Source organism: Lepidochelys kempii, chromosome 3, assembly GCF_965140265.1.
Source record: "Lepidochelys kempii isolate rLepKem1 chromosome 3, rLepKem1.hap2, whole genome shotgun sequence".
In the NCBI taxonomy this organism is placed as follows: domain Eukaryota; kingdom Metazoa; phylum Chordata; order Testudines; family Cheloniidae; genus Lepidochelys; species Lepidochelys kempii.
Window position 1 is genome coordinate 125,383,806 of NC_133258.1, and position 22,343 is coordinate 125,406,148.

Consider the following 22,343-nt stretch of genomic DNA (forward strand, 5'->3'; position numbering starts at 1 on the left):
AAAGATTCATGGTGAGTCCCATAGCCAGAAAGAGTGGACCTCTGCCATGGGGACTAGGAAACATTAGAAGGGCAGGCAGCCAGGAGTGCCATTGCACTGTTGTTCCCAGGCTCTTCCCCATTCTCCCCGCGTCTGCTAACTCTAGCCCTGCCAGCTGTCAGCTGGCCAGCAGCACTGCACTATGAGGCTTAGGAACAGTCTGCAGTTTGCTGAACTAACTGCATGCAGAATGGGGAGCAGCGACACTCCTTTACTCCCTCCATCCCAGTGGCAGCTCTCACCTCACATCCACCCGCCATGTCAACAGAGACAGATCCAGCCAAGATTTATGCTCTATTTCAGTTTTCCTCTCAGAGTTTTATTTTTGTTGGAACTTTAATGACCTAAAGGAGGAGGGGACCCCTTAACCAGCAGGAGACTGATCAGGGTCCATCTCATGCCCCTTGCTCTGTATAGCCATAAGGGCCTGAGCCAATCACCTAGCCACTACACACAGGCCCACTACCAGACTTCAGCAACAACACAAAAATTATTTAAGTAGGGCCCCTCAGGGAGTCATCTGAGAGGGTGGAGGGAGGGGGAGCATAGCAGAAAGAGAACATGAACCTTCGAAGCTTAAAAAAAAGAAAATAGGGTTAATGTATCATAAAACACACAAGCACATTTGCTGGGTGAGCGGGCTGTTGGACAGGGTCCAGCACTTCACCTGCAGTCCCCTGGCCAGCACCCATTTGGAGACACCAGGTCCCGCTCCTCCCCACCTACATGGGAAAGCCACAACCTCACTCACATCCAGGTCAACGTCTTAAAGGTCCTTGCTCTGTAAAAGCCCCTCTAGCCAGCCGCAAACAGCAGGAGCTGTTTGCTAGAACTGTGAAGGCAATGTAACCAGTGGTGATCTTCTCTTACCTCAGACTTTATTACATTTGTTTGCATCCCCTGTTTTACAGTATTGGATCACAAATCCTGCTGTCATGCCTAACTGGCCTCTGGGAGCCTCAGTCACAGACCAGGACCCCACAGTGATAAGCACTGTACAAATACAGAACAAAAAAGACGGACCCTGCCCAGGGACCTTAAAGCTCTGTGCACATCCATAGTACTATAAAAAAAAATGAAACATTCCTGATCTTTACCGCTCACTATTAGTGCAACGTTTGATTTGCATTTAGAGATGGTGGAAGGATGAGATGAATTTTACACAAAAGTTCACATGAAAAAAGAACCAATTTTTAAGTCAAAACATTTTTTAATTTAAAAATTTCCTGACCGTCTCTAGTCATATTATGATTTCAGGTCATCCTGAAAAGCATTTTACAGACAGAAAGCTCACTCATTCACTACTGTGGTGAAACGTCAACCATTTCACAATGAATAGCACCACCACACAGGTGGTTTACACTTTCTTTTCTTCCTTTAAACTAGCATCACCATTCCACCTACTTCTTGTCCCTAGAGCCCAACAGATCTGAAGGGTGGGAGGCTGCCTTAAAAAGTCCTAAAAAGGGCCATCTTCAGTTAATACTGAAGATAAAGCTTATAAGAGCAAGTGGACACTGCAACAACATTGGTATGGGGGTCTGCAAAATCTGCAGCCAAGAGAGGTCTTTGATGTGTTCTCCACCCATTTATGGTAGTTCTGAATTTACGGTAGGAATGGAGGTGTCTATTGCTAGCTGCATCCTTCAGTGCTCTGTTAATTCTGCTTCATCTTAGGCAAAGCTAGCAGAGCAAAGATCAGTGGGCACTCTGCTGACTAGTCCTGGGCTAAGACCCAGTAGCCAGTTTCACTCCATCTTAATGGTTGTACCTGCCAACTAAGTGCCCTCTGAATCTGAGCACAAACTGTTTTAGAACATTACTTAGCCAGTGCATTTCTAGAGAACCGGTCCCTGGAAGTTCCTCTGGGTTTTTTATCACAGGAAGCACAAGGACAGCTTTTAATAACACTTCACTACTATGGCTGGGTAAAAAGACTTCTCACCAGTTGGGATCCAGTGAAAACTACAGATTTCAATTTTCTGCTGAAGGAAGAGGGGATTTTTGAGCTAGAATACCTTTTTCTCCCCTCTAAAATTACCCAAAAACTCTATTCAAATCAGTGGATGGATCAAATTAAATGAAACTGGGAATAGCTCTGATACTTTTCAGTACTTAAGTCCCACTATTTTGAAATCTGGATTGGCACTCCTTCCCTCCCATTAACAAGCGGAAAACATAAAGCACGATGGGCTTTATCTCCTCTCAGCATTCACGTAGCTCCCATTAACCACCTCAATGAGAAATAAGAGATATAAGAACAGGAGGACTTGTGGCACCTTAGAGACTAACCAATTTATCTGAGCATAAGCTTTCGTGAGCTACAGCTCACTTCATCGGATGCATTCGGTGGAAAATACAGTGGGGAGATTTATATACATAGAGAACATAAAACAATGGGTGTTACCATACACACTGTAACGAGAGTGATCACTTAAGTTGAGCTATTACCATCAGGAGAGCTGGTGGGGGGAACCTTTTATAGTGATAATCAAGGTGGGCCATTTCTAGCAGTTGACAAGAAAGTCTGAGGAACAGTGGGGGGTGGGGAGACAAACATGGGGAAATAGTTTTACTTTGTGTAATGACCCATCCACTCCCAGTCTCTATTCAAGCCTAAGTTAATTGTATCCAGTTTGCAAATTAATTCCAATTCAGCAGTCTCTCGTTGGAGTCTGTTTTTGAAATTTTTTTGTTGAAGTATTGCCACTTTTAGGTCTGTAATCGAGTGACCAAAGAGATTGAAGTCTCTCGTCCCCTAATGCCCCTTACTCTACTTGCGCTACATTGATGACATCATCATCTGGACCCATGGAAAAGAAGCCCTTGAGGAATTCCACCATGATTTCAACAATTTCCATTCCACCATCAACCTCAGCCTGGACCAGTCCACACAAGAGATCCAATTCCTGGACACTAAGGTGCTAATAAGCGATGGTCACATAAACACCACCCTATAGCGGAAACCTACTGACCGCCATTCCTACCTACATGCCTACAGCTTTCATCCAGACCACACCACACGATCCATTGTCTCCAGCCAAGCTCTATGATACAACCGCATTTGCTCCAACCCCTCAGACAGAGACAAACACCTACAAGATCTCTATCAAGCATTCTTACAACTACAATACCCACCTGCTGAAGTGAAGAAACAAAAATGACAGAGCCAGAAGAGTACCCAGAAGTCATCTACTACAGGACAGGCCCAACAAAGAAAATAACAGAACACCACAAGCCATCTCCTTCAGCCCCCAACTAAAATCTCTCCAACGCATTATCAAGGCTCTACAACCTATCCTGAAAGATGACCTATCACTCTCACAGATCTTGGGAGACAGGCCACTCCTTGCTTACAGACAGCCCCCCAACCTGAAGCAAATACTCACCAGCAACCACACACCACACAACAGAACCACTAACCCAGGAACCTATCCTTGCAATAAAGCCTGTTGCCAACTGTGCCCACATATCTATTCAGAGGACACCATCATAGGGCCTAATCAGCCACAATATCAGAGGTTCGTTCACCTGCACATCCACCAATGTGATATATGCCATCATGAGCCAGCAATGCCCCTCTGCTATGTACATTGGTCAAACTAGACAGTCTCTACGTAAAAGAATAAACGAACACAAATCAGACGTCAAGAATTTTAACATTCAAAAACCAGTTGGAGAACACTTCAGTCTCTCGGGTCACTCGATTACAGACCTAAAAGTGGCAATACTTCAACAAAAAGACTTCAAAAACAGACTCCAACGAGAGACTGCTGAATTGGAATTAATTTGCAAACTGGATACAATTAACTTAGGCTTGAATAGAGACTGGGAGTGGATTGATCACTACACAAAGTAAAACTATTTCCCCATGTTTATTCCCTCCCCCCACCGTTCCTCAGACGTTCTTGTCAACTGTGGGAAATGGCCCACCTTGATCATCACTACAAAAGGTTCCTTTCCCCCGCCCTCCCAGCTCTCCTGCTGGTCATAGCTCACCTTACCTGATCATTCTCATTACAGTGTGTATGGTAACACCCATTGTTTCATGTTCTCTATGTTTATAAATCTCCCCACTGTATTTTCCACTGAATGCATCCAGTGAAGTGAGCTGTAGCTCACAAAAGCTTATGCTCAAATAAATTTGTTAGTCTCTAAGGTGCCACAAGTACTCCTGTTCTTTTTGCGGATACAGACTAACACGGCTGCTACTCTGAAAAGAGCTATAAAGGTACAGCATGTTGCATTGTAGAACAGGTCAGAAATCTGGCGGTGATTATGTTTGGTAACAGCAGCTTGCATGATTTTACTCAAAGCAATTTGAGATCTGTAGTGGGGCAGCTGCCCCACTCCCACAGAAAGTGAGTTAAAAGCAGCCCTGGAGAGGGCTGCGGCTGGGAAATGGAGTGAGAACAGCTGGGGGAAGCTGTGAGGAAGCAGCCACAGCTGTGGCCAGCTCAATTAGGGCCTAGCTGGCCCTTATAAGAGGGCTGTTGGCCAGAAGCTGAAGAGTCTCACTCTAGCCTTGAGAAGGGCTAGCTGCCTGAGAGAAGGTACCTGAAGTGGAAAAGTGCTGGGGAAGGGCAAAGGGAGCTGGGGAGCTCCAGCCTGGTAAACCCCCAGGCTGCAGGCCTTGATAAAGGTCCAGAAAGGTACTGGGGCTGTAGAAGGGCAGCCTGAGGATAGGCAAAGGCAGCAGGTCCTACGCCCTTGCCAATGATGAGTGGCCATTACACTGTAGTCTGTCCCAGTGAATGGGGGCTAGCTGATGACTGGCAGTAGCCCCTGAGGCAAGGTGGTCTGGAGGGTTTGGGGTTTCCTGGGAAGGGAGACCTAGAGTGGGGGTCCTGCTGGGGCAGAACCTCAGGGAAAAAGGCACCGGGGTCCAGGAGGGACATGGGGCCAGCGGCAGGCAAGACACAGGCCCACAGAGGGTGCTCCAATGCTGGTGAAGAGCTAATTCCCTGGAGAACCAGCAGGAGGCACCACACTGGTGTATATCGTCCCACTACAAGACCCCTGCACATACTGTGAATGGTCTTACCAAGGTAAGTAGTGCAAGCCCCATTCCTCAAGATATTTCAGACTATACCGATGGACCATTAGAAAACACAGCAAAAGAAACCACCCCAAGGGGGATGAAGCTACTTCGCCAAGACATCCCACCTCCCTGATAGCAGCCTCCTGGGCCTAAAGACAAAACTACCTACTACTTCTGTGCAGGAATATGAGCTACTGTGGGAGGTAGCGAAGTCACCAGCTTTATCACACCAACAGCAGACACTCCAAGACTACAGATTCCACCATCAACCTACTGACCATTGCCTCTTCTTCAATTCACTGAGCTTTTATCATTAACAATTGATTTTCCTTGCCTATCCCTAGCAAGAGCATTTGTCCTCCTGATTCTTGCTTCTTCCTGTGCCTGACACCACCCCACTACTTCTCCACATTAGAGAAAAAAAATGTTCTGAAATTTAGGACAATTAAAAGGTGCTGCATGCATCCAGTAACATTTTCTAGCCCAAACAACACAGTAACTAGGGTTTTTTTTAAAAGAGTTCTATTCGCAAAATACGAAGGGATTTTAGAATATGGCTTGCACATTCCTATGTAGCTTTCATAGTTATCAGACCACAGAAAAATAAAAGCATTGAGTCCCTCTTTTTCCGACTCTATTTCCACTTTAATAACTTTAAGGACAAACCATTTTTCAAAACACTTTTGGAAAAAAAAAATTAAGTCTTGGGCAGACAAGTTTAAACACACAGGGATGGCAGAATTGTCCATCCTTGAAAGCAAGGGTCTATAATGCAAGTGACACAACGCAACTGTGGCAGTACAAATGGTGCTGCTAGGAGAGGCTTTTAACTTATTTATAATAGGAAATACTGCTAGATTTAATCAATCCTGCCAGGGTTTTATTACTGTACTTAAAACATGAAATTTGGGCAGACATGGTAAGCCTGACTATGCTTGTTTAAAGTTCAAGGCTGTTTATTAAATGTTATTTATATGCTGCTAAACCTCAGCGAGAGAAATATTAAACATGTCTGGGGTTCAATGAGCACACAAGACAGGCACTAAATTGTACTCTATGTTATATAACTTCCTACGGAGAATAAATCCGCCAACAACTGCTAAATATGTAAAGGATTTATGGCATTTTCATAAGGTTTGCTTACTATGAAGACATCATGATTTAACAAACAAACAACTGAATATGAAGAAAACTGGTATTTTCAAGCTTTTTTAATACCGACTGCACAAGATACAAAAATATTTCCTCATCACTGTTGCCTGATGGAAGAAAGAGCCCCCAAGCTGTAGAACTAGCTGAGAGAAAGAGAGAAATTGCATCTCAGGTCTTGTTTATAGGACAGAGTCCTTGTGCTTCTCTTGGCAGTTACCAGAGCAAGGTACAGTGCTGCATATTATCACTCTCCAAAATCCTGCTGCTGGACTCAGAGTCAACAAAGATTATAGCACAGTGCAAAGACCCTCCATGCCCCTGAGGGAGAACGTGTCAGGCTCTCCTCCCGAAGGATAATGAAATCAGACATTTATTTTGGCATTCAGAGAGCTCTCTCTTAAAACCTAATAAGTTCGCATATGCTGGAAACCTTTGATTAAATGCTATAACGTTATCGTATCACTAGGCAATAATCATGTACACTGACAATAAAATGGAAAATCTGGGTATGGTGAAATCCTGTTTGCACCAGGTCAGGGAAATCCCATTATCCCTCCCACCCCCAATGTATTGCTGTTCATTTACATGAATAGTCAAGCTTCAGCGTCATGGTAAAATTGATTTCTACTGTTTTAGGGGAGAAAAAGAGACAGGCAGACAGAGGCTTAATTAGGATGCCATGGAAAGCAGAGATTTAGCCTTTTCAATGGGGGAATAAAGGGGAGTATCTGCAATTACCGGAAGCATCTGCAATTACCAAATGAGAAAATAAGTGAAACCACCAGGGATAAGAAACTACATGTCTGAGGCCAAACTGTGTGCCGCCCCCACTGACTTCAATGGAAATTGTGTCTGTGTGTGAATCAAAGAGCAACATTTGGCCCATGAACTCTCAGACATGGATGAATTATTCCAAAACAAATTATATTTTGCTTCCTGGTCTCCTGCCTTTATTCCCTGAGCACTATTGGCTAAAATCAAGTGTAGGCTTAATTAGGATGCCAAGTGTAGTATCACTTCAATATCTGATGCAGCCTACTTCATGGAATAATATGTCCCATCCTTACAATGGGATGGAGTTTATATAATCTAACTCAAGTTTTTCCATTTCTGTCCTCCTTTATTCCTCCAGTCCCTGCAACAGTTCAGGTCAAACTTTAAGGGAAAATTTCATCCTGGAGATATTTGCACACAACTTCCTGTGAAGCAGAATTCAACAAGCATTTCACATGCATCTTCGGGAAGACTCTGGCCCTGAGGGAAAGCAGAAGTGTTAGGCCTGTCCTAGCTATTCTCAGTCATTTAAAAGCCAACTGCCAATGCAGGAGCTGTGAACACAGCTCAATTTTTAATATCTGTACATGACTTTGGGGCAGAAAGGCAAGAGGGCATTTCCAAGTTACAGACATCACAGTGCCAGTAATGACAATTTGCCAGCACACCACCATTCCCACTGATGCATCTTTTTACAGGACAGTTGTCCTACCACAATATATCAAAATACAGCTGTTGCACCCACAGGGATAGACTGAGGTGTTTATACACATTTATCTCTAATCAACATCCACATAAAAGCCTGAATCATAATTTGAGGTCATACCTTACAATCAAAATTCTCCAGGGCAGGGATGCTCATAGTTTTGTGAAGTGCCAGGCCCATCTAAGGCATTGTACAATGAATAATAATAATATTTCAGTGCTAGTCAGTCTACAGATAGAATCATGCAGTCTACTCTCAGACACCTAGGGATAAATACACAGACACCAATAATAGAAGAAGTCTGCCTTTACCAAAGTTAACTTCCTAACACTCTGGTGAAAAATATGTCTTTCAATGATTGAAGCACCGATTTTATTACTATTATTTAACATATGTAGGTTAGAACCGCATGTGTGAATTGACAAGGCAAAAGATATTGAGGAGAAACTTTGTTACTCCTTGTAGAAGCACATCCCTGAGGCGGTGTCTACATTAGCACTTACTGTGGCAGATGTTATGTTGCTCAGGGGTGTGGAAAAACCACCCCCCTCAGCAAAGGAAGTTACACTGACCTAAGTGCCGGCATAGACAACTCTAGGTCAGCAGGAGAGTTGGACTAGGAGGATTTGTAATTTAAGGATTTTGATCTCAGATTTTCAGGGGGGTACATACTAATCAGAATACAACTGATGTTGATAGGTACGGAGAAACAACCTGAAGTTATGTTGGAGATTGTATTAACCTCCATGACTGAAGATGTGCACCTGCCATTCAGAGTCTGAGGTCCGGTAAGAAGCAACTATTGGTTTAGAGGACCAGCAGCTATGGTCAGAACAGCTTTCTTTGCAATCTTCATCCATTCCTTTGTCGTTCAATTATTGCAATGCCTTCTACATGAAGCTACACCTTAAATCATTTGGGAAGCTGAAACTGGGGCAGAATGTAGCTGCCCACTTCCAGAGTGGAGTGCCTTGCCAGGAGTAGGTGACATCAGCCTCCCATGAGCTGTACTGCTTGTTAGCTAGCTTCTGGGGAAAGTTCAATGTGGTGGTTCTGACCTATGAAGTCCTAAATAGCCACCCACGACTCTGCCTGACAGAAAAGACTACATTTTTCCTCCCACCATCCCATTACAGTTGAGATCAGTAAAGACGATTGTGCTGGAGCTCCCTTGGTACATACAGGAGAAAACTGCCAGCAAAGCTCTTTCACTAAGTGGCTCTACCGTGGAATCCATAAGCTCTTTGGTCCAAAATAGCTTGAATTATTAATATTACAATAGCACCTAAAGGGCCTAATCAAGGTCATAAATATTGTGCTAGACACTGTACAAACACCTAGTTTAAGACTGTTCTTGCCCTAAAGAGCTTGCAATCTATAGGCCCTGAAGGTCAATCTCTTGCACATTTGGGAACAATGAGACTATAGATGGTGTCTATCACTTAGATACATATATAGCCCTCATTATCATGGTATCTGAGCACCTCAGCTCAGTGAGATAGTGCTTTCCTGATTATTCCCATTCCAAGATTCACAGCCCTGCACAGTTTGAACTAGAGCTTTATGCCATCAGAGAGGAGAGGTTTCTAGCTCTGCAGAGGAGCACACATCAATTGCTTCTAAATCTGGAGGGTCCCCAAGATACTGACTTTAAGTACCTAGCTTGGCAAAGCATTTCTGCTCATGCTTAATTTTAAGCATGTGTTTAAGACCCGCTGAAGTCAATGGGACTTGAGCACAGACTCGTGGTAGCAAAGCCATCTAGTTCCACACGTGAAGAGATACAAGAAATAGTCCAAATAAACGTATTTAAAACTCTCCAATGTATTTCTAAATCACTTTCTGAAACACGTGTTATATACAAAAAACAGGATGTTGTGGTATAAAGCTTTGATTGGCACTCACTTAGAATGACCTGAATAATTCACTTGTGGCTTCATCATTCATGAGTAATGCAGTCATGAAATTCCCACTAAGACATTTACACCACATCATTATGTATGTATGTATGTATGTATGTATAAAACAAAATGTACATACAATATACACATACATAAAATTTTGTGTCTATGCATGTAATATCTATAATATAAAAGTGTGTGTATAGATATGAAACACATCACCATCCTCAATTTCCCCTTACTTTTCCATTTAAGCTTTATTTTTCACTCTTCAAAGCTTGATTCATTTAGATTTGTCTAAACGTTTTTAGCACATTCCTACTGACAAAGACTAGGGACAAGGCCAACTTCTAGAGAATTTGTGCCCTCTGCTGTTCATTGGAAGGCACTGAATTCATAAACCATAGCAGTTTATCTGCGCTTCTACAGCATTTGCTTATTGCCAAGCCTTGGTTTGCTGTAATATGTATAATTTTAACAGAATAAATTATTTAACCAATGTCCACTTAATAGTAAGAGGATGAACAACAAAATATTGGGCAAGTTTTCTCATTTTTAATATATTTACACTTTATATATAAGAGCCCATTAATAAAACAGTGGACAGGCTATAAAGTATTCATTTGAACAGATGATACTCTGGTTTCAAAGAAAAAGTGAAAACATTTCACAGACCCTAGGAAAGGTGCTCCTTTTATATTTTTTGTAAAAATTCAAACAAACAAAAACAACCCTGGTTAACCCTAGAGTCTAATGAGGTTGTCAGTTGATTTAATGTATTGTAAACTTCCAGGTTCTTTACATAACATACATGATATCATTTAGAGATGCTTCCTTCAGCAGGGCTGTTCCTGTGTGTTGTTTTCAATAAGTTAAGGCAAGTTCTAACTTCACATTGGCACATCTGTACTATGAGGTCTACATCTAAGTACGCAACTTGGTGTGAGCCTATTCAGGTGTTGATAATCTTTGTTCCATTGATGATCTGGAAATCCAGCTACATGCTTTCAGTTAGTTAGTCCAGTGGCTCTGAACCTTTCCAGACTACTGTACTCCTTTCAGGAGTCCGATTTGTCTTGTGTACCCCCAAGTTTCACCTCACTTAAAAACTACTTGCTTACAAAATCAGACATAAAAATATAAAAACATGTCACTGCACAGTAACTGAAAAATTGCTTATTTTCTCATTTTTACCACATAATTATAAAATAAATCAATTGGAATATAAATATTGTACTTACGTTTCAGGATATTATACATAGAGCAGTATAAACAAGTCATTGTCTGTATGAAATTTTAGTTTGTACTGACTTCGCCTCTGCTTTTTATGTAGCCTGTTGTAAAACTAGGCAAATATCTAGATGAGTTGATGTAGCCCCTGGAAGACCTCTGTGTACCCCCAGACGTATGTGTACCCCTGGTTGAGAACCACTGAGTTAATCTAAGGAGGCCAGTAGAGACATTTTGCTCCCAGTCAGGTTTAAGGTAGTTTGTGGTCGGATTTTGGTGACTGTATTGTTGTGTTTTGCCATCTTCATTGCTCTACCACCTTCGCTGCATTCTTGATCTGCTCCCAATAACAGCTGCAAAATTTGAAATCAAAATTAGAAAGAACTGTCCTCCTTAAAGCTTTACAAAGGATTACACAGAAGTTTAGCAGGCTATTTCTGTGGTTAATCAGCTGAGGCAACCAAAAAGGAAGGTTTTAGAAGGATTCCAATGGGAGTTCGCAAATATCCTGCTCATTGGCAGTACTGTATCACATGATCTCTCAGTTTGCCTCTGTCTTCAGCAGAGCCAATGGCCATGAACACACCACACTGGTGTTCCACACTTCGCATTAGCTGTCAGTTGTATTCTGGGGCCAACTCAACCTCATCTTGCACATCTAGAATGGGCAGGGGCCCATTTGCTGTACCTCAGGAACCATCTCCCTATGCTCCTTACCACCCTTGCTTCATTCCAGTTGTTACTGCTGTGCTGAGAGACCTCACACTTCCTCCTGGGACAGTAGAGAGAAGGGTATTCTCAATAAAAGGCTCATTATTACAAAGGAGACTTATCCCCAGTCTCAATCACCCATAGGTGTGCTCCAAGACACCACACTGAACAAGGACTTCCCCAAGCAGCTGTATCATAATGACACCCAACACAGAAGGCATCAGCCACCAGCCTCCAACACTGGATGGAACTGGTTTAAAAAGAGAGAGAGAGAGAGAGAGAGAGAGAGCGCGCGCGCGCCACAGAAATCCCTCGGAATAAAATTAAATAAAACACTAATAGCCCTTTGCCACAATTGCATTAATGTGACTGCTGGTATCTGTGTCATTACAGGAGTCCACTCAGACAATGCACTGTGGTAATAAGTCATGCACCATGTACCTTTCAATAAAGCTTTCTTGTGTATTCTCCTAACCATAACAACACATTTAGACATTTTATAAACATAGCTGATTCATTTTAACATGAAATTTCACAGCAATGCACTCTGATTCCTTAATGCCTAAACTTCATTATTATAGCATCCTGGGAATTAATCGAACATATACCACATACTGTTTGCGTGAATAAAAAAAGCTTTCATCCCAAGTAAGATAGTGGTTTAATGAAGTGCAATACTGGCCCATCCAGTAGACATATAATGGTCCATCCCAGACACTCACTGGAAGCTACAGACTGAAGCTTTCTGTGCAACTCATCATCAGCTTTCCAATTTGCTGGAAACTTAAGATTTATTTTAAAAAACTGCAGTGTCACAAGTGTGGTTGAAATCAGTAGTCTGACAAGCACCATGAAAGCGGTTTGTTTTAGTGGCATGGAATTAGTTTCCATGCCCATCAGTTACGTGACAAATTTCACAATCCCATAATTAGTCTAACAAATGCAAGGAATCTTTCAGTCCCACACCCCACATCAAGCAAGAATGATTTGAATGGAGCTCAAAGTTTGGGAAGCTAAAAATTTCACCGGCATGCAATTCATAGCTCAAAGGAAGAGTTGGAAAGTGCACTCAGTCTGGCAACAATTTCTTCCAGCAGAGTGTGTTTGACATGGGCGGCGGGTATCATAGGCTGGGGGAGGCTGTGCTGCCCTAAACAGTCTGGCGTGGCCCCGCCCATGCTCCACCCCTAGGCCCCTTCCTGCAGTTCCTTCCCGGTTCCTACTCTTCCATAACCCAGGCTGGTTAGGACTGGGGAACGCTGGCATGCCCATGCCACATGGACTCGGGGCTCTGGGGCCTGGCTGCGCCTCCCGCCTGTGGTGCTAGGACCACCACATCCAGCACTCCAGGGCTGGGGTTGGTAGCCCACCCGGAGCTCCAGGGCTGGGAGTGCTTGGGCGGGATCAGCTGCGGGGGGGGGGGGAGCAGAAGGAGAGAGCAAGGGGTAGGGCCTCAGGCAGAAGGGGAGGGACTGGGGGCTAGTCTCCCCCAACAGCTGGTTAACTGGCCACCCATGGTGTTTGAGATTAAGGGTATGTCTATACATCCAACACTGCAGCGAAGCAGCTGTACTGAGAGCGAACCTCCCCCGTGAGCAGCAGAACCTATGTCGGCAAAAGAAGCTCTCCCATCAACATAACGCTGTGCACACAAATGCTTATGTTGGTGAAACCTATGTTGCTCTGTGGGTGGCTTATTCACACCCTGAATGACATACATTTTGCCAACATAGGCTGTAGTGTAGCCATAGCCTAAGAAGGCAATGGAAGCACTGTGTAGTGACAAGACTCCTGGTTCTTATGAGAGTTTCAAGTGCTTGGCCGTATGTTTAACCTCAAAAACAGCTGGCAGGATGTGATGAACAAGCACCAATCACTGATTAGTCATTATTTCTTGGAAAACCTGTAAGAAAGCTTCTGGATCAATTACAAATTTCAGGGCTGTTATGACAACCATGAGATTTTCCTAAATGGTTTCTAGCTTAACAAATACAATGGGCCACACTCTGGATATCCTAGATTAGGAGGTAGGATCAGAACGCTGGGTTGGAAGTGGAAGTGTCAACCTTGCAATGACCTATTCACTACCCTCTCTTGTTTAGAATTGGGGCCCACCTTTCCTGTGGGGACAAGATCTGTTTTCATGGTCCACCGTCTCAGGTTAATGGAACCAGTGCATCTACAGTGGTGTGTTTTAGTTGTCACTGTCGTCACAGTTTAAGAAAAAAACAGCAACAAAAATCCCGATCCAGACAACTGATTCTTTCCTACTAGATCATAGCTGGGGTGCCTTATAATTAACAGTTGATGAAGTAGCCTCCAAATATCCTCTTTCTCAGATTCAATCTAACAGGTCATCATGATTCATGGACAATCAGCAATAGCAAAAACAAGAGGGGAGACATGAGCACCAAGGGCAGGAATCTTGTATCCAGTCTGACCATGACAACACAGAATAGTGCTTGAAGTCTTCTACCATGCCTGTGTAGAAGGTGAGGAAAGATGTCTTGGCCTCCACCACAGCAACTGTGAAGTCTTTAGCAGCAGAAATATTCCTGATAATATTTCTAGCTAATCTAGCCTAGCTAATCTACCTTGCCCCCACCATCAGTCTTCTATGTGCTGTTCACAAACACGTACAGGTTTTCATATAATAGCTGTCAGAGGCTTGTATTTGCATAAATACGCTTGTTTGTGCAAGAACATGAATTGTCACTGGAAATTACAATACAATGGAACTTCACTGACCAGTCATACAAGTCAAAAAAACAAATACTGAATAGAAAATAAATAATCACACCAAAAAAATCTGTGAGTAATCCAGTCTGAAATTCATTTACATATCATAACACCTGCAACTTCCCCCATGATTACCTGCTCTCCATTGTTGTTTGTTTACAGGAGGTGAACAACACTATAGAAATTACCACTAAGTTATGCAGTAGATTTGCCCAGAACATTTCCGTTACTCTTGGCCTTCTGATTGCAGATGAGGTTTGTTTGATCTTTAATGGAAAATTTCAGCATAACCCAGTGAGAACTTGAGGCATTCCTTACAGGTCCTGTTTACAATTGCTAACGCTTACCAACCATTTAATAAAGGTTTCCCTGATGAAGAGCAAACGGCTCTCAACAATATCAATGGGCCAACTGTCTCTCTTTGGTATGCAACAAATTGAAGGCAAAATAATTCACTTTACAGATGTGACTAAGGGTTGGTCTACACTTGAAAGTTACTCTGGAACTCTGGGAATTTAAAGTGTGATCATTGTTTCTGAATAACTCCATGTGTTTGCATAATTCACTTATGCAAAAGCAAGAGAGTGTCTTGCCTCTGTGTAACTTAACCTACTTTGAAACTGCTTTTGGGACCCAGGATTATGCTTGTGGAACACCAGAAAAATAAGAATGATGCCGCAAATAGCAGGACTGACAACAAGCCTTCATTGGCCAAGCTGAGCCACCTGTACAGTTGAAACAGAGGAAGAGTAATTTAAATGGGGAAGAGTAATTAGACAAAGTTTTCAGCTTTAGTAACAGAGTGATATTTAGGGACAATGCTAAAGATTTTGTTAATTCATGCATTTTATGTTGGCCATGCCCTTTTAAGGGAATTCTGTTTCCTTAGGTTAGAAAACTAAAAAATCCTTCATATATTAGGCATCTCTTAACTGCTTGAAATAGGATTTAGACATAATGTCAGATTCAAACACCATACTAGACTTTCCAAAACAAATAAAAGAGCTACCATCTGAACAAAAAGAATAATCTTACAATTCATGGAAGCAACTGGCTGCAGCATCACCTGCTTGCCATAATTCAAGAGATTTTCCATGTCTGTATTCACTCTGGGTGGGTTTGGGAAGAAAATGTTCATGTAACACTTTGAACAAAACCTACTCCAGGAAGATTTTGAAAAAGACAACTGGGCAGAGGAGAAGAAAAAAGGCAGAAAGAAGTAATTTAAAATATGATTCCATATCAAAGTATTTATTATACAAATAGGAACATTGAATAAGGTAAGAAAACAAGGCATTCTATTATTGATTTGACTGAAACACAAGGAAACCGTACCATAGGTTTTGGATGGAACTGTAGAATTACACAATCCATTCTCTACTCCCAAACAAGAAATTAAGAGTGTTTTCATCAGACTTCATATACTGACTCACAGACTTTGAGACTGGAAGAGATCATCTAGTCTGACCTGCACATTGCAGGCCAAGGCCACAGAATCTCGCCCACCCACTTCTGTAACAGACCCATATCCTCTGGCTGAATTACTGAAATCCTCAAATCATGATTTAAAGACCTCATGTTACAGAGAATCAATCCACCATTTAGACTAGTTTAAATCTGCAAGTGACCCATGCCTCATGCTGCAGATGAAGGTGAAAAACCCACAGGGTCTCTGTCAATCTGACCCAGGGGGAAATTTCCTCCCAACCCCAAATAGGGCAAACTCTCAGAGCCAAGAATCATGCCATTTCATGCATCAACGTTAGCAATACAATGAAAGATAGAATATAACCAAAGAAGCATTCTATGCAGGCAAAATGAGGCAAACTACATTATTTATGGGGATAACATCCATTTGCTAATGCACATCAGTTGCACATGTGCACTAAGACCACTCTGATATGCTGGACATTTGCTGTCTGTTATAGCTAACTAAAAATGAATAAAGTTTGATCCTTTTATATTTGGCTTGTGTTATAGCTACTTCAACCCAGCACGCAGAGTTCTTACTCACACAAAACTTCAATGGGACAACTCGGATGAGTAACTTTGCACCAGCATGAATCGGGGCTCCACAATCTGGCCCTTAGCGTGGGAACACATTTCCTAGATATAACACCCCATGGTGCAGGCAAATTGAGTTCAAATTCTTTCGTGTAATAAGAGATGAAGAGTTTGCAGCAAGTATCTTGGCAAGTTTTGCTTTCTCACCTGAGGCCCCCCCGGGGAGAGAGAGAGAACAAGTGCAACTGAGCACACACATACATACACAATATTGACAAAAGAGGGAAGACTTTCTCAAGTCGGCAACATTGTCCGTGTCCTGCCTATTGATTTGTACATTCAGAGTGCCTGTCATGCAAGTGAAATAGGATAAAACTAACTGCATGGTATTAGCAAAAGCCTCACTGAAAGAGCATCAGCTCACTCAATGAAGAAACAGTAAGCTAACTGTTAGGGAGACACTGACAATAAGTTGCATTAGTAACCAAGATCAAGCAATGTTTGTTAAATGAGTGGTTTTATCAAGTATGCAGAGTTTTGTTGAAGATGTCACTTGGCTTGGACAGCAAAATAAAAGTGGAATTGATCAGTTTCTAGCTCCCAGAGCATACAGCTGCTTCATCTGAATTCGCAACATTTCAGGGGAATCCCTCAAAGATAATTTTCACTGAATTTTATTTTTAATTATGATAATATTTCTATTTGTATTATACTTTGTAAATCTCCTTGCATTGCACAGAAATCGGAGGTTAGCCACATTCCTTGCGTCGCAACATTCTATTCTTTCTGGCAGGCTAATTGTTGTTCTACAGCAGGGGTGGCCAAACTTACTCACCCTCCGAGTCGCATACAATAATCTTCAGAAGTTTGAGAGCTGGATGCCACTGCCGGGGCTTCCGCCCTGCAGGGCACGTCTGCCGGGGCTCGGGGCTTCTGCCCAAAGACCCCCCTCCCCGCAGGGCAGAAGCCCCTAGCCCCACCACCCTGCCACAGGGCAGAAGCCCTGAGCTTCCCCTCCCCCAGTCTGGTAGGTGAAGAATGGGGGGAGGGGGGAGTGCGCCATGGGGGCTCCACGAGCTGCACTTTAGCTGTAAAAGAGCCATAGGAGCCAGAGCTGTGACCCATTATACTACTTACTCCATTCTTGTGTCAACATTATCATCTCCCCACGTTTCTCTCTCTCAAATCACAAACTAGAATTTTAGCATAAGACAATAGATAGTGTCCCTTTGAAAAGCTTTGCACTGAAAAATGTGCTTCAGGGGCATGTTATTTGGGCAATCCTCTCTCTTGGGGTCAGGATGGTGCCTGAGATCATTAACCCATCAAGTGGTGAAAGCCTAGAAAGATGAAGTTCCATTCTTGCAATTGCTGATACAAATGGACTTGCAAGCCCTGGCTCAAGAGGGCAGCAAGCATCTTTGCAACAACAAAGATCCAGTTTTTGTTACCAGCTGGTCAACAGGAGGTCATCGTATGTAAGTAACCACATACTTCAGTGTGATTTCCTAGAAACTTAAATTATATATTAAAAAACAAAGAGGACGTTTCAGGGTTGGAACTGTTTGGCTAGGCACTGCTGGAACATACTGCCTCTCATAAACTTGTCAGGTTCCAAGGCAGATCATCCTCCCCCCTATGAATCTTAGGAGCTGTCCAGCTTTTGCCTTAGAAGGTGTCCATGAGAATAAGAACCCTTGCTTCTTTTACTGTGCAGCTTATAAGATAGGATCCTAGAGGAGTCCTTGCCTTCATGGCCTATCTCATTTCACTGTATATATTTATTATGGGCTCAGACTAAAGGCCATTGAAGTTAATAGAAAGATTCCCATTGACTTCAATAAGGCTTGCATCAGGACCCATATTATTCAATATGTAGATAAGTTAGGCTTTACTGTGTACGCATGTAAGACTCTCTTTATTCCAAAGAGCTCTAAAAAGAGAAAAGATGTATCATTTGTACTACTCATATATGAAACCATGTTCGTAACCCAGTCAAATAAAAAACAATGGTCACCAGAACACTCAAGCGCATTTCGCCATGAGGACTGTTTCCACCACAAATTTCAGCTTGCTCCCCTCATTCCTTTCCACAGCTGCTCAGAAAAGCAGATATATAAATAAAGGGTTTCCCCACCACAATGCACAAACGTCTGAACCATTTTAGTTCAAATCTTCCAAATAAAATTTGCCCTCAGGCAGGGTCCAAGCCTAGGAAATTTCAGCCTGAAATGTGAAGAAAGAAAGAAAAAAAACTTTGTAAGTTTATAAGCATCTGAAAACAGGGGGTTAAAACGGAAACCCTTACACAGCCTTCCATTCCCACGGGATTTGCCACAGACTCCACCCTTTGCTTTCAAATTGTGCTCAGGAATGTGAACTTTAATATTTTATATGTGACAAGAGCCTCAGTTGGTGTAAGCCTGCATAGTTCCACCCTGTGTTTCTAGTCTGCATGCTTTCAGAGGGCAACTTCCAAACCCAAACTGACCATACACGGATGCAATGTTGCCTGCCTGAGCATGAACACAGCCTGGAACAACTTAAGAGATGTGATTGGCTTCAGTCATCTCAGTGAGGTGTCAGTTCTGAAATGTAATGAACTGCCTTTCATATCTTCCCCAGGTACCAACATCCTTAACTGTCCCCTATTCAATAACCAAACCTCCATCTTCCCCCAACCAACAGGTTTCTCCATCATGCGGCCAGGCGACCCTAATCCACTCAATGGGAAGGAGTTTCCCATGGGTTGGAAGTGCTGGATCTGGCAAAGCTCAGTCAGGCTATAGCGATGGTCATGTGCCTTCCCCTGAATATTCTAGTGCTCTCAGTGGGTGGAAGGGCTGTGGCCTCCTGATTAGCAGCCCTCTGAAGATGGGGAACTAGCCACAGACTGGAGGGGAGGTCATCAGTGCTCCCCCTCCTCCTGAGGGCTTCTAAGGTAAGAGGGGCAGCCAGAAACTGGAGGCTAGATGTCAGGAAATGGAGGGATGAGAGGTGTGGAATGGGGGGTCCTCTGGGCAGCAGTCACCTCTGAAGGAAGGCACGTGGTTCTGGAATCCTCACCTCCCACATGGGCCTCGCTAGCACACTGTAGGTCTCTCCTGTTGAAAGCAACAGGGAACTGGGTAGCAACTGCTCCCCAGCCAGCTCTCAGACCGAATGGCTAGACTGAGTCACATAGGGCTCCAGCCAGTTGCATACAAGGCTGGTAGGTAGCAGGTAGAGCTCGGCCTGTTACACCTGGCCAGGGACTGGGTCGTCTATCACAAAATGTAGCAATTGCGATTGGCTCTCTTTTCCCAGGAGGTGGGTGAATGTGAAAGAACAGACAAATCAGATAGGATTTCCCTTGTAGACCAGGGGTTTTCCTGACTGATCACTATAAGGGTCTGAAAATTCTTAGTCTGTGCCCTAGTCTACACTTGGGACATATGTCAGAATATAACTATGTTGCTCAGGCATGTGGAAAATCCATACCCCTGAGCAATGCAGTTATACCAGCCAAACTCAGGGTATAGACAGTGCTGTTGACGGGAGGGCTTCTTCCTTCGATGTAGCTACCACCTCTCAGGGAGGTGGAGTTCCTATGCCAATGGGTGAAACTCTCCCATCAGCGTAGGTAGTGTCTTCACTGCCAAGTTTTTTCCCCAAAAGTTACACCACTTTTAATGAAGAGCTTTAAACAAACTGCAGTTGCACATCCACACTGTGCTCCCTTGTGTCGGCAGAGTGCATCCACACGAGCAGCTCTTGCATCAGCATAGAGAGCAGTGCACTGTGGGTAGCTATCCCATTGTGCGATTGGCCGCAGGGTGTTTTGGGAAGGGTTTGCAGTGCCTCGTGGGGCAGGTACAGCAATACATGATGCAGGTTTCTCAATCCAATCATTCCATGGGCATCCTACTAGATTGCCAGCCACTTTTCAACTGAAGTGGGTGGGGGAGCATGTGTGTATGGGGTGTGGGGGAGACAGACAGTGTGTGTTGGGGGAGCATGAGTGGGTCGGCATGCTGTCTCTTTGTCCAGACAGCCACTGAAAGCAACCTGTCCTGAGGAAGAGGGAGGGGGAAACCCCAACATCAGCCCTCGCCTCCCTCCCTGGCTCTGCACAACCATCAAGCTCTCTCGCTCTCTCTCTCTCTCTCACACACACATACACACACAGAGGGGCTGTCAGAACGGAGCTTTGAAAGGGGAGGGGTGCATGTCTGCAGAGTTCAAAACAATGAGCAGAGCTGTCACCGCAGGCATTGTGGGACACCTCCGGAGGCCATTTACAGCGATAAAAGCAAGTGAGGTGTTTACACTGGCACTCTGCTGATAAAACCTTTGCGCAAAAAGCCTTATCATTCTCCTGGAGGTGGTTTTATCACAGCACTGCAACTGAGGAGTTTCCTCCAAAAAGTGGCTTTGCAGTGCGTACACCTCTGCAGTTTCATCACCAAAAGCTGCCTTTTGGCAAATAAACTTGGCCGTGTAGATGAGGCCTAAGTGTTACAGCAGTGCCGCTGTGGTGCTGTACATTTAGACAAGCCCTTGGACAAAAAGCTGTAGCATTGGGAGGCTTATTGAAATGCTGGGAAAGATCAAAGAGGTAACAAACTCTTCTGGAACAGTAATAGGGGGAGAACTTTAACAACTTCAAAATAAACTGGTTTACCAGCACATCCAGTTCTGGTTTGGCAGTAAAAATTCCTTTATACCATAAATGATTGTTTCTTGGAAAAAATCAGTCCTTGATGTTATAAAAAGGAGAAACTACTCTTGACTCATTCCTGAGTAACTCACAGGGGATGGGTCTATGAGGTAAGTACAATGAGCCACTCAGCAACAGTGACCACAGCATAATTAAGTGTGACATCCTCTCTGGAGAAATTCATAGCATTTGTTAATACTGAGATACTATGCCAAGAAGGCTGGAAGGGATTTTCTGAAAATAAGAAAGTTAGCTAAAAACTGCATGAAGTTAGGAAATTAACATGTTTAGGATCCACATGAAATACTCTTTGTGCCAATTTAACTTCTGATATAAGGGCACGCAGCAAAGGGCATCCCTCTGACTTCAGTTGAAGCTGTACCCTTTAACCCAGGGCTGATGTAATCCTACCAGATTCGCAGAAGGTTGCAATACTTAAACAAAAAATTGAATTCAAAATGGGAGGGAAAAAGCTGTGATTAAAATTGCTAGTTATAAGAGTTACTGTATCTTTTTAACTTTACTACTTAAATAACTGACCCTTTTCTAACAGGGCTGTTTTTATAGGCAACACATGTCAGATACTGTACATCTGCATTAGTCCCTCTCTACACTGACTTAAAAACAAAAAAGACAGTTGAAATATTTTGATGAGTTCCCCCCTCCCATTCTAAAAAAGAAGAACTAACCTTCAGTTGAGAGGAATGAAGAAAGGAGAAAGTGCCACATCCAAAAATTGTTAGAAAACTATTGAGTTCTTTATACAGCTAGATAACCCAATCTTCCTTTGATCTTTCTACAATAGTTTGGCTATGGGGAAGCATATTATTTGATACACTGATTGTAATCTATCTAGATTGACATAGCCTGGCCACTTCCAGCTATACCCTTTGAATGGAAGGTGCCCATAAGAAGCTGGATTTTTAATATTTTACACACACACACACACACACACACACACACACTTCAGCTCTATGACAGTACATCAGAACAAAAATATAATAAAAAAAGAATGGGGGAAGGCAAGGAAGAACATTACCATCTCTCCTTTGGAAAAGAAAATATTTTGTAAGTGTTTTCAATATTCTTAAATTCTTTAGCTTGATGTTTTCGAATTCAAAAAATCCATTTCATTTTCATAGCAGGGATTGGTTTATATGTTTATACAGCACAAAGGTCCTCTGATTCTGAGTGGGACCTTTATGCATTACCTCAATTAAAAAAAAACAAAAACACACAGTACATTTGAAACCCTTTCCACTGGTTTTCTCATATAATCAGATCTGTATAAACCTTACTAAAATATATATCTCATAACTAGTGTCCTTGTGTCAGAAGACAGCTCAC

At 43.0% G+C, this 22,343-nt stretch overlaps 1 protein-coding gene across 4 annotated transcripts in view; it reads right to left on the minus strand.

Moving 5' to 3' along the window:
* The window catches only part of PDE10A (phosphodiesterase 10A), a 574,288-nt gene that overhangs the window by 467,050 nt on the left and 84,895 nt on the right, over nt 1–22,343 (minus strand). For 2 of the 4 annotated variants that reach the window (XM_073337884.1, XM_073337883.1), the window contains exon 2: nt 10,855–11,196. The exons of the other annotated variants lie outside the window; for them this stretch is intronic. The gene's annotated coding sequence lies outside the window, so the exon portion shown is untranslated. The remainder of the gene's footprint in view (nt 1–10,854; nt 11,197–22,343) is intronic. 4 annotated transcript variants of the gene reach the window in all.